The following is a 19,931-nucleotide window of genomic DNA, read 5'->3' as shown; positions in this document are numbered from 1 at the left end:
TTAATTATATTCTAGACCAGAGCATCTATTTGTCCCGTACCCCCCACTTTGACCTTGTTAGTGGTTTGGCTTCTAATCTCTGGTTACTGAAAAGTTTTGCTGTGAGATGTTACCCTATGAGGATGAGAGGACAACGTGACAGGTTGTCTGCTACACACCAGCTGGAGCTTCTGAAGTATCAAAGGAAACTCCATATAGAGTTTTACTGCTTTTAACTTCAAAAGACAGCAATGGAAATAGAAAATGCTTATTGGGCTCTAAACCAAGCTTTCAGAGTGCATTAAAACACTGATACAATTCTATTAAAAATGAATAAATAAGGCAAAACAGAGGTTTATTGCAGCAAGTGAACTGCATAAAAAAAATGCTTAAGTTAAGAAATTATAAAACTCAAATTAGAGCTTGGCTCTTCACTCCAATACTGTCATTAATAGATGTGAACGAAGCAAAACAGAGGCAGAAACCAAAGAATCTGGTACAATAGGAAGATCCTGTTAAAATTCCTAGCAAAGCAACATGCTTAATTTATAGGAACAATGTTGCAATGGAACACATTGTCCTAAAGGGGAAAATGTGTCTGTCAACACAGTGCTGTTTTTAAACAAGTGAAATAAGATGAGCACTAAAGTTATGAATTACTCAAATTGCACAATAGGCCACAGGCAGATGAGAATAGATAGATATTCCCAGATTATGGAATAGCTGTCTTAAATAAAAGTCTTTTGTGATTATTATTTTTTAAAAGCAATCAGTTGCTCTAAGCCAAGACAATTGAAAAGCCACCATCTGCTGCTAATCCAATTAGCCACTTCAAAGCCACTTTTGCAAAACAGGCTGCTATTGATTTATTCCATAAACATATTTTTCAATTATACGACATGGAGGTCTACATTCCTTCTAATTATGCTTTACTTAGAAATTACAATGATTCATGGATCAAGGAGAAATTTGAGTGGTGCAAGAAAAAAAGAAACATGTGAATTCCCAGTGACGTCCCTCCGCATACAGGCATCCAGCCACTTTTTACTGCACCCTCTGCTTCCATTGTGCACGTTGCTAATGTTCATCAGTTGAAACCACGTCTTTCCATGAGATACTGAAGTCTTTTGCAGAAGTACAAATCCACCTAACACGTAAAGCAGGCTGCATGTGCATTTATAGAGGACAGGGCTGTAGCTTGGTGAGAGAGACCATCTGCTTTCCGTGCAGAAGGTCCCAGGCTCAATTACCAGCATCTCTAGGTAGGGCTGGGAGAGAATGTGTGGACACAGCGACACACTGCGATTTGCAAAGCCTGGCTGGCTGATGGGTGCAGGCAGATCTTGTGCACTATTTGGCTGCGGCTTTGGCATTTTCTGTATTTGCCAAATTCCTCCACACAAACATGTATGTAAGTACATTGTCTTGAGAAGCAACATTAGCACGATTTGAAGCATACATGCAGAGAGTGACAGGGATGTCCATGATGACAGCTACACTTTCCTTGGCAGCTTTGATCACAGTAGAGATGACTTCCATCTCACTGTGTGTTTACCACTGGGTTCATTCTAACACTGGGCTGTATCCAACACTGTTGCAAAACAGGCTTCCGCTCGGGCAACAAAACTCCTCCCTCCTCTCCTCCCCCTTCCTACCTCCTGTACTGTCATGAAATTCTACTCAATATTGATCCATCTGTACACCGCCCATCTGGCTGAGTTTCCCCAGCCACTCTGGGCGGCTCCCAATCAAGTGTTAAAAACAGTACAGCATTACATATTAAAAACTTCCCTGAACAGGGCTGCCTTCAGATGTCTTCTGAATGTCAGGTAGTTGTTTATCTCTTTGACATCTGATGGGAGGGCGTTCCACAGGGCGAGCGCCACTACCAAGAAGGCCCTCTGTAGCCTCACTTCTCGCAATGAGGGAACCGCCAGAAGGCCCTTGGCGCTGGATCTCAGTGTCCGGGCTGAACGATGGGGGTGGAGATGCTCCTAGTTAGCAGAGTAAAAACTTAAACACGTTGCAGGATCCCCCAAAATAGACCAGAGGCAATTGTATTTAATTCAGCAGAGCTTTACTGCTACTGAAGGCAAATGAGCATAATGGTCACAAATCCAATACACCCAGGATTGGCACTGTCCATAAGAAATCCAGTTGCAGCAGACTTAACTTAAACTTACAATACTTATAATAAGTCTAAACCTTAATACTAAGCATACTATGTACAGAACAGCACACTAGAAAGAAGAGATAGAAAGAGAAAGTGAAACTCAGGCTCCTTCTGGCCAATTATTATAGTGGGGTTTTTTGGACAGAGAACTTTAACAACAGATGCAATAGTTGCTCTGTCCCAGTAAATAAACTGTTGTCACCATTTTTCTTCTCAGCCTGGGAAGGAGAGTAGTCTGTCGAACTGCAGATGACTCAGTGAAGAACCTTATCAGTTCCTGGGCAGCTCATAGACTCCTTTCATCCTTCCTTCCAACTGAAGATATATGAGCAATTATACTTCCAATTAAATTAAATTCCAAGTCCTCTTAGCATTATTAAGTTCACTTTGTAAATAATATAGGATGGGGAAGAGTCAGCTCTAAGTTTCCATCATACACCTTTTGCAAAATACAGCTTCCCTCCCTTTCCCATTTTTGTTACACAAACAGTTCCGTTTGGTGTTATATTCCATATTTATAATCCAATTTCTTCCATCCTCGCTTGTACAAATATAATTTGAACTAACATTCAGAGGAGGGTTGCCGAATCATAAATGTAGAGAAGAAAACTTTAAATAAAGAAACAGTAGGCTCCCCTCCTCCCCACCATCTTTTGCACCAAATGAAGTCTTATCTCGAGTTCAAACCTTAAAGTCCTTGCAGTTGGTTTGTTCCGCAGTTTGTGATCTCATCTCTTCTAGCATGTGTCTGTACTTTACTCCAATTAAGCTCTAATTAACAGTAGAACCTCTGCTTCATAATGGCGACGTTGGAGGGTTTTCACCAGGCAAAGTGCTTTTGCACTCAGTGCCTCCCTGCCCCCGCCTTCCATGCTGGAGCGAGTGCCAGGTACCGATATGGACTTTGAGTAAAGCCCCATTCCCTCTGTCCCTTGGGAGGAATTTACAAGAATGATTACCCTCAATCATCATTGTTTTGTTTTTTTTTAATAATAATTTTTTATTGCTTTTTTTCCAAGGTCAGAATACATCGTCAGTAACACAACAAAAGCGGTTTTACAAAGAAAAGAAGAAATTATAGAAGAAAATTCACTTTTTCAAATCAATTTTCATGATCAACCGGACTTCCCCACGTCCTCCATCCCCTGCTTTCTTTACAATAAAAATAAACAGCAAATTAATACCTTATTTCATATGTTTTTGTGTTTTCATTTAGTTATATAGTCTGCAATTTATGCTTTTATAAATCATAACTTAGTTTCCATCATTTACCAATCTCAGTACTGAAGCATGTTTTTCCCAAAAGCTTAGCAAATTCTCAACATTCATATAACTTGTAGTATTTTTGTAAATAGTCCTTAATTTTTTTCCAGTCCTCTTCCACTACTTCTTCTCCCAGGTCTCGGATTCTGCTTGTCATTTCGGCTAATTCCATATAGTCCATCAGCTGCGAATGCCATTCTTCCAGCGTGGGTAACTCCTGTGCCTTCCAATATTTGGCTATAAGAATTCTTGCTGCTGTGGTTGCATATAAAAAGAAAGTTCTATCTTTCTTTGACACTCTCTGGCCCACAATGCCCAGGAGGAAGGCCTCTGGTTTCTTATGAAAGGTATACTTAAACACCTTTTTCAACTCATTATAAATCATTTCCCAAAAAGCCTTCACCCTCGGGCATGTCCACCAGAGATGAAAAAATGTCCCTTCAGCCTCCTTACATTTCCAACATTTATTATCAGACAAATGATATATCTTTGCAAGTTTGACTGGGGTCATGTACCACCTGTATACCATTTTCATAATGTTTTCTTTTAAGGCACTACATGCCGTGAATTTCATACCGGTGGTCCACAACCTTTCCCAGTCTTCAGACATAATGTTGTACCCAATGTCTTGTGCCCATTTTATCATAGCTGATTTAACTGTCTCATCTTGAGTGTTCCATTTAAGCAACATTCTTGAAAGCACTTTCGTCTTAGGTTCAAGTAGTTCTGTCTCTAATTTTGATTTTTCCACCTGGAAACCAATTTTTTTATCTTTTTTAAAAATCTCTAAGATTTGGGCATAATGAAACCAATCTCGCACCTTTCCTTTCAATTTTTCAAAACTCTGCAACCTCCATACCCTCAATCATCATTGTTTTTCCTTCGCCAACTATCTTCTGCTGTCGTGGGGGCTGCCCCCATTAAGGCAACACGGAACTGGAAGCCAGGTGCGAGTCAAGAAAGGCCCTTTTTAGTGCTATTCCATTGTGGATTCATTTGTTTTAATGGATGCAAACTCGGGCTGCTAATAGGTTTGTCGAAATCTCAGTTCAGCATGCTCCACGCTAAAGGCAAAGCCCAAAGGCATATTCAGCATTGTTTCCTTAAGGATGTCAAAATAATCTGCAATACCTTGTACAGGTAACTGAGCTGGGGAAATCTTTTTGCCTATAAATGGATGCTAGCGTGTATAGAACAGGTATCATGCTCTTTGCACTAGAAACTACTTTGATATAGGTCTTAATGGAAAACACATGCTAAATACAGATATACAGAATCAACAATACCAAGATTTGGATGGGGCTGTTTGCAAATGGGATGCCAAGCGAAAGTTGCAGTGTTTATAAATTCACTGTTAATCCTGAACTGGGAAGAAAAGAGAATTACTTACTTTTATTTATTGACATATTAAATTTAATCCCATCCTTTGTCCCAAAGGAGCCCTGTAGCCGGGACCTCCGGGTTGGTGCCTCTGGCAATGGCTGAATTCCTCTGATCGGGAGGAATTTTCCCCGTGGGAATTTGGGTCTGTACCGCACGGCTAAGGCGAAGACCCGTAAAAATCACAGGCGGGAGAAGCCTGTGAACGTGGGATTCGGCAGGCACCTTTTGCGCCTCCCCTACTCGCGGGGAAACCCAGTTTCGGGGATCCGGAGCGATGTGGGGTGAGTGGCGCGGTGCTTCGAATCGTCTGCTTCTTCCACGGAGCGAAGCCGCATAGCTGTTGTCGGAGAGCACTGACTTTTTCCTGTGGACAATTTGACTCTAAAGTAATTACCTGTGAGTAGAGCTGAATTGGGAAGAATTGGATTTTTAAACGTTTAATCTGGCATCAAAACGGGGAGGTTCAATACAGGAAGTCTGCCTCCCCCTTTTGTAGATAAACTGAAGCAAGGAGGCTGCAAGCTAAAGTCTTGGAAAGCCTTTTGTAAAAAACTAAATTTCCATCGGTAAAGAACTAACCCCCCCTTTTGGAGACAGGAGAAGAGGGGGGGAAGTGGTGGACTGAATATGCCTGTAGGAGAGAGTTAAGAGAGTTAAAATACCGCCGCTCTGACCCTGGAAACGGGCTGCTAGCAGGATTGATGTTTTTTGGAACGTCCATTGACAGCGTTTAGAACGTTCATTGACAGGTAGCTAAACAAGAGAATACATTGTTTCTACTGTCTCCAGTTGTTTTCAAAAAAAAAAGGGGAGGAAAGTAACTGAAAATTGAAACTAACTTTGGATTATTGAAACTGTGTTTAAAAGAGGACATACTGACCGATACAAATAGAAACTGTTTTCCCCTAGTGGAAGCTTTTGAAATTGGTTACTTTACAGGAGCTGGGCTAGGGGAATTTCCAGCTGCAAGATAAAAAAGTGTGAGACTTTGGAATTGACCTTGAATCTCTTAAGTGTTATGGCAAATGGAAAGGAAAAAACAGTCGGGATGTCGACAGAAGAGGCCTTAGTGGCTGCATTATTGAAAATAAATGATTCGCTGGAACAACTTCACAAGAAAACAGACGTGATAAATGTGAAAATGGATGCTGCAAATATTGAAATTGACTTAATCGTAGAAAGTTTAAATAACTTGGGACAAAAGGTAAATACCAATTCAGAAACCATCCAGAAACTGACACAGGAATCTACTCTGATACGGCAAACTGCAGATGAAGTCAGGGAAAAAACCCTTGCTGCTGAATTTAAAGCAATACAACTGGAGAGGAGAGTCCCATCCATACAAAGACAACCTGATGAACATAAGCTGACATTCGTTATGATTGAACTTAAAGAAGAACAGATGAATTTGAAGACCAGAGCCCTATCTGAACTGGAAAAGGAAAGCTTGACAGAGTTTCAGGAGGCGACAGGACTAACATCGGTTGAGAAAGAGAGGTATTTGGGGGTTAGTATGACCGCCAAAAATGTGAATCTGTTTAAGGATAACTGTGAAGGATGTTGGATTGAAGAGAAGGGGGATTTGGAAATATGGACAAATCTGAAGTTGTTACTGTTGGGCCGAGTTACTGTGGTGGGGATGAGGGCTGCTGTGTTGCTGGGGATGTTGCTTTTGTTTCAAACATTGAAAGCTTTGGATGGGATGGATTGTTTCAGGAGGTGGCAGAGGGATGTTTTTAGAGTTGTTTGGCAGGGCAGGAAGCCTCGAGTAAAACTTAAGATATTGATGGATGCCAAAGAAGGAGGTGGACCTGCCCTGCCAGACCTTTAAATTTCGTTGTGAACCATCTGTTTTTTGCTGGTTGAAAAAATGGCTGCTTCTTGAAAACACTGAAGTGTTGGACAATGGCAGACAAAGTTGATGGACTATATGGAATTGGCGGAAATGACTGGCAAGATCCGAGACCAGGGAGAAAAGTCGGTGGAAGAAGATTGGAAAAAGTTTAAAGACTATTTATAGAAATATTGTAAAATTAAGGAATGTTAGAAAAATGTTGGAATGAAGTTATATGGCTTTAATAGAAATGTCATAAGGAATTAAGTATAAATAGATTAATAGAAAATTAAAGGAAAAATAAGGCAAGAATGTGTTAAGATAATTATAGGATAGAAAACAGAGTAAGATGGAAAGGAATTGCTGAAACAATTAATAGAAGTGGAATACAAAAAGGGAGGTGTGAGGAGGTCGCTGGAAATAAGTGAATGAAATATAAGATATTGAAAATGTTTGAGGTGTTTTTAAATTGTTTTTGTTGGTTTTTGCTTTGTTTTGTTAGTCCATGTAGCGTTGTTGTATTGTATTTGTATTGTTTTTTCTCTTTTCTTTTTTGTTTGTAGTGTTGTGTTGAAAATGTTGGAAAAGTAATAAATATCATTTAAAAAAACCCCCAAAAAACACACCAAAGGAGCCCTGTAGCCATACTCTGTTCATCCATTTTTGAAGCAGCGAACAGAACTCACTTATGATCCTCTCAATTGGTCAGTGATAGAAGTGCTATGTGAAAATGGAAGCAACCTTCATATTTACTAGGTGAAAGTGAATAGAGCTGTCAAAAGAACTTATGAGCTTAAAGATTAAAATTCTGTGAAGTCTGCTCCATTAGCTCGTGCATGCACGAGCCTGCTTAGCATCAGGGAAGTAGATGAGAGCGTTCAGGAATCCTGGCTTGCAGAAGAATACAAGTTGCGCTGGCAGAGCTTCACATAGCATTGCATAAAAGTGTGAAAAAATTGGATCAGGCTTTTGGCTCAAAAGCACAATGAAGCAACCCACAGTGATAAGAATGTGCTGCAGCATCCTGTTCCAATAACTTGAATGGATGTCTTCCAAGATCCTGTGCTTTTGATCAGAAAGTGATTTACGGGAAAGATACCCAAGTTTTAAAAAAGGGGGAGGGGAAGATGATCTGGGAAAGATGCAAATAGCTGCAATGCTCTCTTGTGGCTTAGGGTTGTGAAGGCCTACACCACATGCTGAACAGAATGAGTACAATTCTCAGCTTAGCCATTGATTCTGAGTAGCTTGGTCGCAAGCGAAAGAGCCACAAAATATCAAGCATAATTAAAGGTCATAATGTTCAGCCTTACCGCTGCAGTGCAACTTGGTGCAAAAAGAATTCAAGAAAAAAGCTGATGAATCTATCTTGGTGAATCTATCCAACACCCTGAAGACTACAGCTATCAAATGCTGACACACACTTGAAAATGATTGTGTCCTTTCTCTTCTAGCAGGACAAGTGAATTCAGAAGTAAAGCCACTTTCATTCCAGTTGGACATACTCCCTAGGTAAGTGGGGAGGTCCTCTTAGGGATCAGGAACTGGCTACATAACAGGAAGGACAGTTCTCCCATGTAGAAAGTAGTTTCCCCCAAGGATTGGTATTGGTACCTGTGTTTTTTTAATTGGTTCATAAATGATATTGAGTTAGGGATGAGCAGTGAGGGTCATTAAAACAAAAAGGATTGCAAAGTGCTCCAAAAGGGCCTCTCCAAACTAAGTTAATGGGTAGTAAAATGCATAAAGGGCAGGATTCAAACACGTTGTTGTGTATGTGGAACGAGGTCCGCTCATGTAATGAGTTTTCCTCTGCACCCTCTAAATCTTCTCTGGAGAGTAGGTGGGGGGCCCATAGCCCATACCATTTAGGAGGTGCATAGCGGGAGGAGAGGGAGGAAAGTACTACTGCCTGAGCAGGCCTCATCCCCTGCACACCTGCAAGACACAGCGCTACGTTAGATTCCACAGAAAATGCATCTATCCCTTATGGAGTAGTTGCTAGACGTTATGCATTTCTTAAATGGATCCGGTAAGGAATTATAAGGATAATGAACATAGCCCCTACAATAGGGTTGTATCTTTAATTGCTTGCCAACACTGAGTAATACTTTGGTAATCAGAAGGCCTAGGAAACATTTGCCCTGAAAAATTTTGGAAGGGCTTTATTTGCTTTTAAATGTTTTCCAAAAATGAAAACTTCAACGTTGCTGACTGAATAAACAAAAGGGTTTCAAAGACAGGTGAAACAGACCCATATGATCCTATCTGAAATAAATATATGGATGTATTTGCTGAATTTTTCACACTTAACTAATGTTCAGGTCATGTTGACTAGCATAAAACCAGCCATAATTGCACTCTGTATGTAGAGGCCACATGGAGTGGTAGTTTGAGCTTGTGGACTCCTGCAAAAACCAAAATAAAGCTACATTGGCCACCCTCGGCTATTTATATAAACTACTGTGCTTTCATATAGCTAGCTCTGCTATTGCTAATAATCTCACGATGGCTTAAAGATGGCATAATCTTTCAAATATAGAGAGGGGGGCTTCTCATGGGTGGAATGTATGAATAGAATGTCTTCAAAGAGTAATTTGTTTTTCACAGTCTGTGAACTAAGTGATTCCAACCTTAAATTATCATATGTTAGCAATAGCTACTGCTGTCTTAGTAATACAAGTAAATGATGTATTAGACTAAACACTGTTAAGATGGAAGTTGCATATCAAGGTGGTAATTATCTACCTTCTGTTGGCACTAAAATCTTCAGTGAGAGCAGCGGTCTTTTCTGTTGGAGCTGTTGAGTGGTACTCAATCCTAATGTAGTGTTAGCATATATTAGCTCTTCCTCTGAGACACTCAGCTGCATGCACAGAGCGGGTCAGAACCACTCCAACTGCTGATGACATCCCCGAGTAAATCCCTGCTAACGAAATTTGGCTGAATTAGTAAGTAAGGGTTCTGTTACAAACCATCTGTGAATACATGTCCCTTTCCTTTAGCTAGCTGAGCACACACATGTTGTGGGTGTGGCCAGCTGCCATGGTCCTGCCCCATGTGCAATGCAGAATATGTGAAGAAAACAAGTGAAAGGGGCTGTTATATCCTCCATTCCATATCATCCTTGGAGGCAGAATGGAAGATGTGCAGGTGAATGAACTTTAGGCAGAACAAGTGGGATCTGCAGCAACACCTTGCAGTGTGCAGTGCTGCTGTCCAGTGTTCCAGTCCAGGGAGGGTCAGGCTGGTGGGAAAGTGAGTGGGTGGGTGGGTGCCTATGCTTTTGTTCCTCTGCCATCCTTCTGCAGCCACTCTTCCCATTCTGTGTTTCAGTCTGTCCCTCCACCACTCAACAGTTGCTCAGCATTGTGTGGGCACTAAGCATTCTCAATCCCTAAAAAGATAAAGGTAAAGGTACCCCTGCCCGTACGGGCCAGTCTTGCCAGACTCTAGGGTTGTGCGCTCATCTCACTCTAGAGGCCGGGAGCCAGCGCTGTCTGCAGACACTTCCGGGTCACGTGGCCAGCGTGACAAGCTGCATCTGGCGAGCCAGCGCAGCACACGGAACGCCATTTACCTTCCCGCTGGTAAGCGGTCCCTATTTATCTACTTGCACCCAGGGGTGCTTTCGAACTGCTAGGTTGGCAGGCGCTGGGACCAAACGACGGGAGCGCACCCCGCCGCGGGGATTCGAACCGCTGACCACACGATCGGCAAGTCCTAGGCGCTGAGATTTTACCCATAGCGCCACCCGCGTCCTATCCCTACCCGCGTCTCAATCCCTACTGGTATGTTTTTGTGGGGAGGGTTCTCCTCTCCTCTTACATTTTCGTCTTCTATAGGTGTTTTTTCCCCACCCATACTTCTACATGTTGTGCAATTCACCAAAATATCCTGATACTTCGCTTTTGCCCGTTGCTGTTGCTCTTTTGGCTATGTAAGCAATGTAAGTGGAACGTTCGAATAATTAACAGGAATATGTATAAAAACCTTGTAAGCAAGTCAGGATGAGTGCTGGATCAATGCTCATATAAGCACCCCATTAAAAAATCAGGAGAAATACTCAATAAGGATCAGACATAGTCCAATCACCGTGTTAACTTTGTGCAAGCAAATCAGGATGAATGCTGAATGCCATCTGTATGAGTCCAAATAGTATTGGGGTGATTCACCTAAAGAGCCCTATCAGAAGTCTTGCACAAGGAGTTGCGCTTGCATAACAGGACTCCCCCCCCATCCCTGTGCACCCCCAAAATTGGCTCAGGGTGTGTGTTGAACAGCAAGCTGGTGGGGGGGGGCAGGGGGGAGTGACCACTCGGTCTGGCAGGCTGAAACGCTTGAGCAGACAGAATGTTCATCAAAGTGTGACGTTGAATTCCATCGCATATATAAGCTTTCACAATGTCTTCCTTTATCTTTTAATCTCACCTTGCAAAAGAGTTTTCCTCTGTGCATATATAATGTATTTCCAACACCTTCACTGTCTGAGGAAGTAATCTTCATTTTATGAAAGCTCATACTGCAATAAATTACTTGGTCTTTAAAGTGTCATACGACTCATTTCCTTACGGGAATTAATAATTTTATAAAAACACTGTTTTCATTTTTTTCCCCATTAGAAAACGTATCAAGCCATTTGTCACTAGCCATTACAATAAATCTTAAACAAATCGTATACAGTCCCATTTCCATGAATCATGGCTCCAAATACAATTTAAGAATAAAAAACAAACCATACATCTAAAACCAGGAAATTTCACACTTGGAAAAATCTATTAAAAATAAACAAATCTTACATTTCATCACCGTCTGGTCTGTGATCTACTTCCACTGTAAATAATAGGAAAGTTGCTCATTGTTACTACTCACATTTTAGTAATCTATTGCTTTCATGTCTTGATGGACTTTCCAGCTTCCATTCTTTTACTGACTTGGCTAGTTCTAGGAATGTGGGCCTTGTGTTTGTCACAGCTCCAGCGCTGTCTCACACGCCTGTAGGCAAATTTAAAATAAATATTGTCTGATGTCCACTGTCAACCGAAAGTGCAGCCACTAAGTGCTTTGGAGGTCCCTACTTGGTTTCTGTAGGGTTGAACAAGCCCAGAATCCTTCTGAACCATCTGCTTCAAGATTCAGGATTCATTCAAATCTGCTGCACACCCCTAGTATTAACAGAACCTTTAGTTTAGTTATAACTGCTGATTTACTTAGTAGTATACAGCTACTAATAAGTGTTTGAAATAACGCTTGTGACTTCATATTAAACGTTTCTTAAAATGTTACTGGAAATAGTATATTTATTTGCAGTATAGTTCATAGTTGCAAATGATTGTCTTAGATACTTTTTTCTTTTTGCTATACAACCACCATGGGTCCAAATCATATTCCTTGGCTGTCCACTAGCTGGGACTGGATTTTCAGTTTAAAGTGACCTACACACCAGTCACACTAGTCTTGCAGTGTTCATCCTGGCGATCTTTCTAAAATTTTCTTTAATTAATTCCCATCACTTAAATCAAAGGTATTACTATTACTTCAATATTTAACCAGCATAAATGCTTGTGTCAGGAACTGCAAAGGCTGAAACAGAGATTGTCTTGGCTGAGTTTACTGTCACTGGAATACACCTAGATTGGCCTGGTGAAAAGAAGAGTTTGGATTTGATATCCTGCTTTATCACTACCCGACGGAGTCTTAAAGTGGCTAACATTCTCCTTTCCCTTCCTCCCCCACAACAAACACTCTGTGAGGTGAGTGAGGCTGAGAGACTTCAGAGAAGTGTGACTGGCCCAAGGTCACCCAGCAGCTGCATGTGGAGGAGCGGAGACGCGAACCCGGTTCACCAGATTACAAGTCTACTGCTCTTAACCACTACACCACACTGGCTCCTCAGTGTGGGGAGGGGAGGGTTCTTGCACATTTAACAGTTGTGTAAAATAGGAAGCCCTGTTGTTTTTCACTTGAGCACTGACTGTGTCCAAGGTGTACCAGAAAACAAACTGGAGGAAATTCAGGCCAATTGGCAGCCCCACCTTTCATTCACAATAAATACATTAAGAAATAGATTAAACAAATGAAAGAGGAATGGGAAAAGCAACCCTAAACTCACAGAACAGCAAAGCTCAAATCTTGCTCCCCAGTATTTTACGCACAAAATTCAGTATAACGAAGAAATGTGTAGAACTGCCACAAGAGGGAGCTAATGCATAATAATTGAACGAATGTGCAGCATTCAAGTCAGATTTGTGCAGAAGAACTCCATGGACTTTCAGACAGGATTTTGTAGATGTGCAAGTCAGTGTACTGTAACCCATTTCTCCTTTTCTCTGCCACCCCCCCCGCCAGCTTTCCTGGCTGCTTATGAATAAGAGTTTGTTACTTTTTGAATTAATAACAAAAAATAGAAATTATTTTAAGGGTGAGTTTTTACAGTAAATGAATGTAAGAAAAGAGTAAGTAATCATACAGTCAGGAAGCGGATGCCTGTTGGGTTAGTTTGAAATAATAAAAAAACATTATTTGAAATAAAAAACACTATTTGCCTTTTTTTGTAAACTGTTTCTTATTACTTGCTAGAGATGTGTAGGGATAGAATGAGTAGGGGGAAGTATGTGGGGGGTGGGAGGGCTCTGACCCATCATATCTCTAGCTGCTCCTAAGTATATGATGTAATTATTTAAACATATAATAGTCTGCAGATAAAATAAATAAATACTGTATGCATTTCTTCATTTCCCCATTTTAAAACGCCTCAAACTTTTAAATTGCCAAGTACAAAAGAAGATATCTGAATCAATTAGCCTCATTTTATCATGGTTCATTTCAGAAGGGGATGCCTTCAAATTTTGCAATTCTGGCAAATAATAATAATAATATACAAACATTAAGATTCCTATCATAGCCAGTGATGAAGGCTTTGGAAAATGAGACAAGTTGAGGCTCTGTATTCTAAGCCAGAGCATGATGTCAGTCCAGGCCTCCTTGCAAACAAGGCGGGTTCTGAGGAATATAAATATATATATTGTTTTGAAGAGTGCTGCCAGATAATATGCTGAAGGCATTCCACTGTAGTTGCAAGCATGTGAAATCTCAACAAAGAAGACACCCCTTTTATGCCTCTAGGCTACCCAGTACTGATTGTTCTCACAATTCTGACATGTATAGAAATGAGAAAAATTCCTCTAAGCATGCAGTTGCAATTGGAGATCTGTGATGGAAGAAATTAAAACAAAACAAAATGTAAACTAAAATGTAAAAGGAAAAACACAGCAGGCTGCCATGAAATGACACAATAATAGGCCTCAAGGCCTACAAGGAAAGAGGTAGCATTAAAGGCTATGAACACATTAGGGTCTGAAAACAGTTTGATGTTGTCTTCCCGCTCCCCCTCCCCTCCCCGCATCATTTCAAGTAGCATCATGTTGCTGTACAGACCAGAGGGGGCATCTCTTCAGTCCACGCACATCACCCAGTGCTGAACTCTTTATCACTGAAACTGTCATCTGCACATGTTCAACGGCTGTCTCTAACGTACACACCTCAGGTTAACTGTGCTTTCTATTTTCTAATCAGTTGGAAGCTGATTTTGGGGGAAATACATCAAAAGCAGTATTTCTCAAGAAGCTACAGGACAGATATGGATTGCAGCTAATGCCATGTATATTCAGCGTCAAACACCAACAGCAGAAGCATGCTGGAGCATATAAGTGGTAATATATACACAGTCAAAATGTGACTTCTTTTACAAGCTGAAAATATTCTTCCATTTCCTTAGGAGGGAAAATGTGACCACACTTTTTACTGTATTTTTGATACACCTTCTAGCCAGGAGGCCAGATAAGATTGCTTTGGGTTCTTAAGGGATGATGGTTTAAAAACACATAATGAAGCAACTTTGCTGAAGTAGAGCAGGTTTGGGATGGTAAATGTACTTACATCGCCCTCAGTTTATGATGGTAGAAAGGCAGAATATTATTATTATATTTTTTTTAAAAAAAGACAGAATGTAAAAAAAGAGAGAAAGCAAAGTGTATGCTCTGGAATAGGAAACTTTCACTTGAACACGGAATCCTTTTTGAAGTTCGTAAAACTAGACCACATACTTAAGGAAACTCGTAGAAATAAAAGTAATTAATAATGGTTCATTCATTAAAATGAAAGCAAACATGAACTTTCAGTTCCATTGGCAAAGTTCAAATTATTTTGAATGAGCTCTTGGTACAATTTTTTTAAAAAAACATACAATGGTACATTATAAAGAGGCTGTTTTTATTCTGAAGTACAGAATGACTGAAGAAGTTGGCTCTTAATACACGTACAGTGTTTGTTTAGTTTCTGATTGAAGCAATAAGGATGGGCACTAGAGCAGTACTTAAGGGCTTGTGTAGTTAAATCATAATGCAGCTGCACGTTATTAAACTGCAAACTCTATGCTAGAAAAATGGTCTGTTTGTTAAGAAAGTTGGATCACTGCCTAAATAGCACTTGGTTCCTTCTGCTGCTGCCCTTTTTCAACTCCTGATTTTATTTTGAGAAAAGATAATGCTAGGTGTACCAGCCTTCCTTAACCACTGAATAAAATGTGACATATCTACTTTTTCATTGTGTAGCTAAATGAAACATGTGAATTCCATACCAGTACTGTATTATTATTTCCTACTCTAAGTTCATTCTCAACGTAACAGAAAGCAGGTTAGGTTATTGCCAGTTTGAGTGGGGGAGGGGAGCAGCAGTTGTGGTCCACAGTTGTGTGTAGTTGCAGCACTGAGGTAATCTTCCATCTTTGATGCACCCAGGGAAGGACATCATTTCCTCATTCACCGGCTGCACTGGCTGCTGGGGCTTGCCTGGTTGCAGTCAATCGTGGGTGAGCCTGGGGTGCTGTTTAGGGAGTGGACTAGAAGGAAATCTTCTTTCCTCTGGCCTTGTCCCTGGCTATAAAAGTCAGCTGTACCCAGCTTTCAGCCTCACCCAGTCAGCCCTGGATTCTTCACCCACCCATCCCATGCTTTATGTGTAGGACTGCCCAAGGGCGAGCAGGCAGGCGCTGCTGCGTAAGATCTTGCTATGGAAGCCTTCAGTCACTATGGAATTTACCTTCAGACAAATTAGGCTCATCTGGGGTTTTGCCTACCTCATACCAGCTTGGCTGTCTGGCTGGTGTACCGACCACCAAGCACACTGGCAGCCACCCTGTCAGACCTGCTGGAGTTGGTGGCGGGCTGGGCCTCGGAGTTCCCAATCCTACTGGTTTTGGGAGACTTCAACGTCCATGCCGATGCTGCTCCCTCCTCACAGGCTCTGGACCTAGTGACTTCCGTGGCAACACTAGGGCTCTCCCAGTTTGTTTTGGGCCCTACTCATCAAGCAGGCCACACGCTGGATCTGATCTTTGGGGCTGGCATAGATGTGATCATGCTCCCCATTGTGGAAGTGCCATGGTCTGATCACTACGCTCTGAAAGCCAAGATTGACTTCCCGCTCCTCCCTGGCTCGGGTGGCAAACCTATTTGGGCTCGTCCGCGAAAACTGATGGATCCTGATAGATTCCGACAAGCCTTGCGGAACCCTGCTCCTCCTGGCGACTCATTAGATGACCTTGTTGAGGACTGGAATAACCGGCTCTTGGCAGCAATTGATGAGATCACGCCTAAGCGCCCTCTGCGACCCCGTCGAAACTGGGCCCCTTGGTTTACTGAGGAGCTCCGGAAAATGAAGCGGGATCTCAGACGGCTAGAGCGAGTATGGCAACGGACTCGTGACGGAGCCTCAAGAACATCTTATAGGACGCTTATGAAAGCCTATGAGATGGCTATGAAAGCTGCTAAGAAATCTTACTTTGCAGCTTCCATTGCATCCGCTAGCTCTCACCCGGCACAACTTTTTAGAATAATTAGGTCAATAACATCCTTAAGAGGACAACCAAATTTAAGCACAAATTCGACCCACAGCTGTGAGGCATTCGCGAGCTTTTTTGCGGAGAAAGTCCTGTTGCTCCGCCGTGACCTCCCTGCCAATTTAGATACAGTGACTGAACTGGAGGCCCCTCGACTGACTTCAGGTCCAGTGTTGGACCATTTCGATCGGATACTCCCTACTGATGTGGATAGATTCCTCCAAGTTGGTAGGCCCACCACCTGCCTCCTTGATCCGTGCCCGTCTTGGCTGATTAGGGAGTGTCCAGATGTTGCGCGGACCCCCCTGGTTGAAATTATAAATTTGTCCCTTGACATGGGGACATTCCCAGGGGAACTGAAGGAAGCAGTGGTGTGTCCACTCTTAAAGAAAACTTCATTAGATCCCTTAGACCTATCCAATTACCGCCCAGTTTCAAATCTTCCATACCTGGGTAAGGTAATTGAGAGAGCGGTTGCTGAACAGCTTGGTAGGTTTCTGGAGGAAACATCGGCATTAGATCCATTTCAGTCCGGTTTCCGTCCTGGTTTTGGGACAGAGACGGCTCTGGTTGCCCTAACAGATGATCTTCGTAGACAACTGGATCGAGGCGGGTCAGGACTGCTGATCCTTTTAGATTTGTCAGCAGCCTTTGACATGGTCGATCATGATCTTCTGGACCACTGCCTCGCAGACGTGGGGATACAGGGCATAGCCCGTAACTGGTTGTGCCCTTTTATCTCTGGTCGGGGACAGAGGGTGGCACTAGGGAGGGAAATGTCGTCGTGCCACTCCTTGGTGTGTGGAGTGCCACAGGGCGCTATTCTCTCCCCGATGCTTTTTAATATCTTTATGCGCCCCCTTGCCCAGATTATCTGGAGCTTTGGGCTGGGCTGTCACCAATATGCTGATGACACTCAGCTCTATCTGCTGATGGATGGCCACACCGACTCGGCCCCAAACACACTGACCAGATGCTTGGAAGTTGTGGCTGGATGGTTTCGTGGGAGCCGAATGAAACTAAATCCTTCGAAGACAGAGGTCCTATGGCTAGGTCGGGATGGCATGGGGATGAGGGACCAACTCCCTTCTCTTGCGGGGGCCCAATTAGTGCCATTGCTTTCCGTTAAGAGTTTGGGTGTAATCCTTGACGCCTCCCTTTCCACGGAGGCGCAAGTTACAGCAACAGCCAAGGCGACATTTTTCCACCTTCGCCGCATCAAGCAGTTGGTCCCTTACCTTTCCCGCCCCGACCTGGCCACAGTGATCCATACGACAGTCATCTCCAGGCTTGACTACTGTAATTCGCTCTACGCGGGGCTGCCCTTGAAGCTGTCCCAGAAACTCCAGCGGGTACAGAATGCTGCAGCGAGGCTCCTCACGGGGTCTCTGCCATGGGAGCATATTCACCCAGTGCTTTTCAAGCTGCACTGGCTCCCGGTGGAGTACAGGGTCAGATTTAAGGTGCTGCTTTTGACCTTTAAAGCCCTTCACGGCCTAGGACCCTCGTACCTACGGGACCGCCTCTCCTGGTATGCCCCATGGAGAGCCTCAAGGTCCATAAATAACAACACCCTAGTGGTCCCAGGCCCTAAGGAAGTTAGATTGGCTTCAACCAGAGCCAGGGCCTTTTCAACTCTGGCTCCGGCCTGGTGGAACACTCTGCCTCATGAGACCAGGGCCCTGCAGGATCTGAATTCTTTCCGCAGGACCTGTAAGACAGAGTTGTTCCGCCTGGCCTTTGGCTTGGAGCCAGTTTGATTCCCTCCCTCCCTCCCTTTCTTTTTTCTTTTCCTTCTCCTCCTGCGATGAGGCTACATTTTAATATTTTAATGTTCCAATATTTTAATGTTGTATTTTATTTTTGTTTTTAAGTTGTAATCATTCATCTTGTTTTTATTATTGCTTGTAAGCCGCTCTGAGCCCGGCCTTGGCTGGGGAGGGCGGGGTATAAATAAAAAATTATTATTATTATTATTATTCTATCATTTATCACAACTTGAGTGTAGGGCATGTGCCTACTCTCCCATACAGTTGTCAACCACATGGAATAGGGCTCCAGTGACAGGTAATGTGGGGCATTGTTCTGTTGGAAGTAGACAGAAGTGTTAGAGACAACACGTAACACCTATACTAAAAAATCTGCATTGGCTCTTAGGATCTGCACCAACTGAAATATCTGAATAGTCTTCTAAGGCAGTCCCAGGAGGACTGCGCTGCAGTAGTCCTTGCTGCAGTTGCAAAATAATGTATGGAACCACAGGCACAGCTGGTGGTGAAGTAGCTGAAGCTTGCAAAAGGTATCTCTACTTTAGGAGCAAACATAAAATGTAATTGATGGCAAGTGTTTAATGTACAGTCACACCTTGGGTTGAAGTAGCTTCAGGTTAAGTATTTTCGGGTTGCGCTCCGTGGTGACCCGGAAGTAACAGAGCGTGTTACTTCCAGTTTCACCGCTCGTGCATGTGCTCAAAATGACATCACGCACATGCGCAGAAGCAGCGAATTGCGATCCGCACACACATGGGCTGCGTTCCCTTCAGGATGCTAACGGGGCTCCGGAACGGATCCTGTTCGCACCCAGAGGTACCACTGTATCATTATTTTGTACGTTAGCAAGTGTATTTTGTTTTCTTGGCATGAGTTTCTTCACTTCAGGTCTACTTGCTTCATAGATGTGAAGCATGCTGAATGCTAGAAAGTAAACGGACAGAAGTCTTCTGTGAAGAAAGAAGTGTTGGGGACTGAGCTGCTTGAAAGAATAAAAATAGTGGAAACGGAGAGCCGATCTGATGAGCCTTTATGATTCTAACACTTGCGACGTACTTAGTAACAAAACAAGACAGGGCAGGAGTCGTCAGCCTATAGAAGAAAGCAGCAGCACTGTATCGCCAGCTGCTTACTCCCGCCAGTATTTACGAAGGAATAAGCGATGACGGGAAGTAAGAAAGGCAGGGAAAAGGGTGTGGTAAAATGAAGAACTTTGAAAATGGCGACTCCGCCCAGCCAGCTAGCTATGTGTTTGCAGGGCTCTGGAAGCTCCTGTTCTTCCGTACGGAGCGCTCCGTCTGATGCGGAGCTGCCGCCGGTGCCTATTTATCACGGCAGAAGCATTCAACCTGCCACAAGAAAAGGACGCCGGAGAAAACGGCTCCTTAATACATGGCTCGTAAAGTTAGCATTTGTAACCCTATCCCATTCCATTCCCGACATTTCACCTACTTTTGCGCCCTGCCTATTGATCTCCTGCGCTTGCCTGCTTTTTTACGGAGAGATGTCTTTTAGGTAATGTATAGGGAAGCCATTTGCAACTACGGGCCGGCAGCTGCCACGGGCGAGCCTGCTCAACGGGACACTTCCCTGCTCTCAGCTGGGGAGTAGAGGGAGGGAAGCTCCTTCGTC

The 19,931-nt window shown here is 42.9% G+C and overlaps 1 long non-coding RNA gene across 2 annotated transcripts; it reads right to left on the bottom strand.

Moving 5' to 3' along the window:
• Nucleotides 1–1,708: 1,708 nt before the first annotated feature.
• LOC308581959 lies at nucleotides 1,709–19,923 on the bottom strand. Of its 2 annotated transcripts, XR_014005408.1 has the most exons (5): nucleotides 19,752–19,923; nucleotides 14,070–14,214; nucleotides 12,183–12,272; nucleotides 9,381–11,627; nucleotides 1,709–2,467 (listed from the first exon to the last, which is right to left on the bottom strand). It is a non-coding gene; the product is annotated as an uncharacterized lncRNA (long non-coding RNA). The 2 variants fall into 2 exon arrangements; XR_014005409.1 differs by lacking the exon at nucleotides 12,183–12,272.
• Between the last annotated feature and the right edge of the window lie 8 nt (nucleotides 19,924–19,931).

Source organism: Podarcis bocagei, assembly GCF_964188305.1.
Source record: "Podarcis bocagei genome assembly, chromosome: 2".
In the NCBI taxonomy this organism is placed as follows: Eukaryota; Metazoa; Chordata; class Lepidosauria; order Squamata; family Lacertidae; genus Podarcis; species Podarcis bocagei.
This window is presented reverse-complemented; position numbering and strand designations above follow the sequence as displayed.